Consider the following 6,962-nt stretch of genomic DNA (forward strand, 5'->3'; position numbering starts at 1 on the left):
AGATGGCAGAGAGAGGAGGCTTGTCTGGCCTCTACCTCATGGGAGTCAGCCTTGTACTGTTGATCTTGGTTCTCCTTCCCCCTTGTGGGGTTAGAGGAGGTCAAATACTGCCCCCCGAGCCATTTTTACAGTCGTTGAGTCAATTCCGACTGATAGCTGAACCCATCAAAGAGAAACTGAGTTCACCAGACAAGGGAGGATGGGGCAAGCAGAGGCTTTCCGGGCAGAAGGAACTGTAGAGGGTTCTGCGGGGGACAGGCCTATGTGGGGAAAGGGCAAAGTAGGTGTGAGACTGAGAAGTATGGGCAAGAGCAGGTTGAGAGCCAAGGCCCATTCTAGAGAACCCTCAAAGATGCTTACTGAAGGCCTCAGGGCCCACATATCTGCATAGGAGTTTCATAATTTACAAATTGCTTTCTCATGTTTTATCATCCAGTGGTATGTTACCATCTTCCTTTGTTGTTGTTAGTTGCCACTGAGTTGATTCTGACTCATGGCAACCCCATATGTTACAGAGTAGAAATGAGTTCCATAGGGTTTTCTTGGCTGTAATCTTAATGGAAGCAGATAGCCACGAATTTCTTCCACCATAACTTTAGGTTAGCAGTTGAGTGCAAAAATTTGTGCCACCTAGGGACCTAGATCTTCCTTTAACAGATTTAAAAATTGAAGCTCTATGTCTTTGGGTAGGTCACTGAACTTCTCTGAATCTCTATTTCTTCAACTCTAAAAGGAGAAATGAGTCCCTGGATGGTGCAAATGATTAATGTGCTTGGCTGCTTACTGAAAGGTTGGCAGTTCGAATCCACCCAGAGGTGCCTTGAGAGAAAGGCCTGACAATCTGCTTCAGAAAAATTAGCCATTGAAAACCTTATGGAGCACAGTTTTACTCTGACACGCACACACACGGAGTAGCCATGAGTCAGAATAGATTCAACGGCAACTGTTTTTTTTTTTTTTTCAAATGGAGAAAACAGTGCCCACCTTACTGAGTTCCAGGAACATATGTGTACATTGTCCAGCAGGAACAGTCACTCACTTATGTTAATTTATTTCTGGCCCAGGGTTTTCAGCTAGGAAGTAATAAGAAATCAATCCAAGGTATTCTGACACTAGGTCCATGCATGTTCCAGGCACAGCTGGTAGACCAAACTCACTCCCATGTTTCCCAGCTCACCTACTGCCATGTTTACAGTGTGGGGTTGGGAAGTATTTGTCCCTTACCCTTTAACCCCCACATACTTCAACAAACCCCGCCTTGCCAGCACACATTCCTGTGCTGATCCCTTCCTCAGCCCCCAGACCCCACTTACCAGGAGCTGGTGAGGGGAGAATCAAACTAACTCTAACAGGTCAAGAAAAAAATCTTACCCCAAGAGAGACCTCAGCCATGAAGTAAATGGGGAGGGGAAACTAACGACAAGTGACACTAAAAAGGCCGGATTTTTCAAGATGTTTTTACTTGTCTTTTAAAAAAAAATTACAAAGGCAAATCAGATAACCAAAGAATGCATGGTCTGTGAGGGGAAAAAGTAGGAAATTGAGTTAGAAAAGGGAAGGGGCTGACTAAACACCACTTTGAAAATAGAGATGTTTCTAAATCAACGGGCCCTAAGGACATATTTCCTGAGATACATATAGACAAATTTGTTCCTTTCAATGAGAATCAGCTTAAGACTGGAATCTTGTTCTTTAAGTTGCTGAGATCTTTAGAACTGCATTTATTATTTCCCCCTCAAAGCCTTCCTTTCCTGCAATTGCAGACAGTTTGGATTGTGTCTCACGGTCTGTTAAGCAACATTCTGCCTCCCAGGCAGGACATTTGGTAGGGGAGGCAGGAGAAAGAGTTATCCAATGGAATATGTGCCCAGGATATGCCCAGCTTCCATGCTCACCTTGCTATAGAGCTTGGAAAAGCAAGTTGCCCAGGGCACAATGCAGGTAAGCAATATATGTAATGAGCTGGATTATTCCACTGTATTTTTCTTAAATGCTAATCTGATCTATTCTACATACAGAATTCAGAGATATTCTTTAATGTAAGCGGCTCATACTACTTCCCTACCTTTGACCATTCTGTGACTTCCCATTGCACCCAGAATGAAATCCACACATTTTGCCAGGCACTACAAGGCCCAATATGGTCTGGCTCTGGACCACCTCACCACACTCATTTTGGGCCACTCTTCCCTGCCATGACTATGGCTCAGCCACATTTACCTTCTGACAGTTTATAGGAGACATCCCCTTCTCTCTAGCAAAATGTGTGCACACATGCTATTCTCTCTTGCCTGGAATCTCTTCTGCCAACTATTTCTGGCTAGCACCCGCTCCTGCAAGTCTCAGTATTAGTCTCCTTCTTAAAGAGGTATTCTCTGCCTCCCAATCCAAATTAGGAACACCCCTGTTATACACTCATAATACCCTAGTTTTTTTCCTGGTTAGCACTTATTATAGTTTGTAGGGCTATTTATTTAATGTCTGTCACCCCACTTCAGATAGATAGTAAGCTGCACGGTGACAGAGACTATTATTAACCATTATTGACTCTGTATCTATGACTAGATACAGAGTCAATAATAAAATTAATCTCTTAGATAAGGTAAATTTGGGCAGAAGATTCACGAATCAGATAGTAGCACCAAACCACATGTGGAAAGGTACTCCACTGAGTATCAGCAGAGATTAGTTTATATTGTCAAAACAAGGAAGCAAAAGCTTATTTCTGGTTGGCTTATACAATTTACTGCTGAGACACTGTCAGGATGTCATTGTTCAGTGAGGATGGAAGCCATGTCATAATTGGTCAATGGTCAAGGAAGGTGGCCTGATTTACAGGAAAGCTAGACTTAAGTTTCGGGAAAGACAAGTCTTAAGGGTATTGTCAACTCAACTGCCAATGTCATTTTGTCAGCCACAATTCTCCATTTTCATTTCATTTAGCATATTGTATACCAAGAACCTGGCATAGCTTCCAGCTCAGCACAGTACATGATAAATGTTTGGAGAACAAATGAATGGCTAGCTTCAGAGAACCACCAGATTTTTTACTTCTGAAGACTGACCTGAATGAGTATAGGTGACTTCTGACACTAATCACCTCACAACAGAATACCAAGTTATTAAACGTGCCTGAAACCAAATTTAGTCAGAGGCAAAATAGTAGATTGACAGACTATCGTCTCTTTCTAGGCAAGGAACCACTGTAAAGCGGAGTCACTGATCTGAAAAGTTAATAAAGAACTTTGAGAAAAATAAGGTCCATGTATCAAAACCAGGAAGCCTCTAACCAGAAGTCTTCTGAGAGAGCTGGTACTTAAACAACTAGTTGCACAGTCACTGTGTAACTAGTAAATGAAAAAATGTCAGAATTTAAAGTTGGTATTTGAAAGAGAAGCAGCTGTACTTTCAAAGAAACCTGGACTCTGCAGATCCTTGCTCACATTATATGATGTTTTCCAGTGTTATCCTGAGAAGAAGCCCAGCTGTTCCTACAACTAAATGCAACTTCCAGTCATTCCTTTGGTTTTCCACTGATCATAAATTATTATTATAAATGCATAACATGTCAAGTCATGGTCATTTATGAAAACCAGGGCACTTTCTGGGAAGAGTAGATAAAGAAAGAAACTCATACACTCATGTCTGTCTGCCTCTACTGGACCAGAACCAGTCAGAGACTGGGTCTTGCTCATCTTTGCTTCTGTGGAGCCTGGAATGGTGCAGGGCACAGAGTAGATCATCAGTTAATGTTTGCTGAGTGAGTACATGAATAACCAAAGGATGACCGTGTGTCCAAACAACTTGTCAAGTTTTCTTTCACTAAAATAAAGTTGACATTGCACTTTTAATTTGATCCACCTATGCGCAGATCCTGTAGGGACATTCTCTGTAACCTCTAGAACTTCCTCTCTTGACTCCCAAATTCTGCTCTGTTTTTGTTATTGTTGTTATTGTTAGGTGCCATTGAGTTGATTCAGACTCATAGCGACCCTGTGTATAACAGAACAAAACACTTCTCGGTCCTGTGCCATCCTCACAATCATTGCTATGTTTGAACCCATTGTTGCAGCCACTGTGTCAGTCCATCTCACTGAGAGTCGTCCTCTTTTTCTCTCACTTTTCCAAGCATGATATCCTTCTCCAATGACTGGTCCCTCCTGATAGCATGTCCAAAGTATGTGAGACAAAGTCTCACCATCCTCAATTCTAAGGAGCATTCTGGCTGTACTTCTTCTGAGACAGATGTATTCCTTCTTCTGGCAGTCCATAGTATATTCAGTATTCTTTGCCAACACCATAATTCAAAGGCATCAATTCTTTTTCATTCTTCCTTAGTCATTGTCCAGTTTTCACATGCATATGAGGCGATTGAAAATATCACAGCTTGGGTAAATCATACCTTAGTCCTCAAAGAGACATCTTTACTTTTTAACACTTTAAAGAGGTCTTTTGCAGCAGATTTGCCCAACGCAATACATTGTTTGATTTTTGGAAGCAGCTGTCAAGAAGTAGAAAGTACTTAGGCCCAGAACATGGGGCACAAACATGGATTGCTTCGATTTGGTTGGCCAGGTAGCGATCTTCCAAATTTCTTGGCATAAACGAGTGAGTGCTTCCAGTATTGCATCCATTTGTTGAGATATCTCAGTTGGTATTCTGTAAATTCCTGGAGCCTGGTTTTTCACCAATGCCTTCAGTGCAGCTTGGACTTCTTCCTTCAGTACCATCGGTTCTTAATCATATGCTACGCCCTGGAATTGTAGAACATCAACCAATTCTTCTTGGTATGGTGACTCTGTAGTCCTTCCATCTTCTTTTGATGATACCTGCATCATTCGATTTTTTGCCCATTAAATCCTTCAATATTGCCACTTGAGGCTTGAAATTTTTCTTCAGTTCTTTCAGCTTGAGGAATGTCAAGCATGTTTTTTCCTTTCGGTTTTCTAATTCCAAGTCCTTGCATATCTCATTATAATACTTTGTCATCCTGAGCTGCCCTTTGAAAGCTTCTGTTCAGCTCTTTTACTTCATCATTTCTTCCTTTCCCTTTAGCTACTGTACATTTAAGAGCAAGTTTCACAGTCTCTTCTGACATCTATTTTGGTCTTTTTTTCTTTTTCTGTCTTTTTAATGATCTTTTGCTTTCTTTATGTAGGATGTCCTTGATGTCATCCCACAACTCATCTGGTCTTCAGTCATTAGTGTTCAATGCATCAAATCTATTCTTAAGATAGTCTCTAAATTCAGATAGGATACACTCAAGTAGTATTTTGACTCTTGTGGACTTCTTTTAATTTTCTTCAGCTTCAACTTGAACTTGCATATGAGCAATTGATGGTCTGTTCTGCCATTGGCCCCTGGCCTTGTTCTGACTGAAGATAATGAACTTCTCCTTGTCTCTTTCCACAGATGTAGTTGACTTGATTTCTGTGTATTTCTTCTGGTGAGGTCCACGTGTATAGTCACTGTCTATGTTGTTGAAAAAAAGTTTTTGCAATGAAGAAATTGATCTTGCAAAATTCTATCATGCAATCTCTGGCATCATTTCTATCACCAAGGCCATATTTTCCAACTACTGATTCTTCTTTGTTTCCAATTTTCACATTCCAATCATCAGTAATTATCAATGCATCTTGATTGCATGTTTGGTCAATTTCAGAGCACAAAAGTTGGTAGAAATCTTCAATTTCCTCATCTTTGGCATTAGTGGTTGGTGCAAGAAATTTGAATAACAGTCATACTAACTGGTCTTCCTTGTAGGCATATGGATATTATCCTATCACTGATAGCATTGTATTTCAGGATGGATCTTGAAATGTTCTTTTTGATGATGAGTTCTACATCATTCCTCTTCAGTTTGTCATTCCTGGCACAGTAGACCATATTATTGTCTGATTCAAAATGGCCAATACCAGTCAATTTCAGCTCACTAATCCTAGGATATCAATCTTTAAGCATTCCATTTCATTTTTGACAACTTCCAATTTTCCTTGATTCATACTTCGTACATTCCACATTCCTATTATTAATGGATGTTTGCAGTTATTTCTTCTCGTTTTGAGTCGTGCCAAATCAGCAAATGAAGGCCCTGAAAGTTTTACTGCTCTGTTTGGATTCAGCCTATTTCCCACCCTTGACAATATCTCCCAGTTAGAGTCTTCTTCCCTTTGGACAGGCATTTGTACTCAGTTTTGTACTTCCTAAGAACTGTATCTCAGACTATCTCATTCCCGTCTTTGTCTGGCTTTGATAAGAGTCCTTGTCTTAGTTTCCTAGTGCTGCTGTAATAGAAATATCATAAGTGGATGGCTTTAAAGAACAGAAATTTATTTACTCACAGCTCTGGAGGCTAAAAATACAAATCCCAGTCTTGGCCATGTCAATTCCTTCTTTGTCTGTAGCCCTGGGCATTCCTTGGTTCCTTAGCGGTCCTCACATGGCATCTGTGTTCCCCCATCTATGGCTAATCTGCTCTTTTTATAACTCAGAAGTGATTAGGTTTAGGACACACCTTCCACACTGGTATGGTCTCATTAACATAACAAAGAATACCCTACTTCCGAACATCCACAGGTATAGTGTTAGAATTCCAACACATATTTTGGGGGAACACAATCCAATCCGTAACAATTCTCATCCAAGCTTCAGCCACTTCAGGTTCAACTGCCTTTCCTCAGCCCTAACCCCCTGAAAGGGATTTTATAGAGTGGATATCCTAGAAATTGGATAATTCCACTAGCTGCCACATGATGACAGGTAATAGGCAAGGTATCATAGACCCAGCTATCAAACTACTTCCAGGCGAAAAACTGAGGATAAAAGATAAATGCACATGAAACTACTACACATGATTTTTCTGGGAGGACAGTAAAGAAAACAACCCAAAGCAAGAGTTAAACAAAATAGCATCAAGGCACAGACTTGTGCTTACTTTTTCTGGTCTCAACTGATTCCAAACT

The sequence above is a fragment of the Trichechus manatus genome, unplaced genomic scaffold (assembly GCF_000243295.1).
Source record: "Trichechus manatus latirostris isolate Lorelei unplaced genomic scaffold, TriManLat1.0 scaffold00140, whole genome shotgun sequence".
NCBI classification, from domain to species: Eukaryota; Metazoa; Chordata; class Mammalia; order Sirenia; family Trichechidae; genus Trichechus; species Trichechus manatus.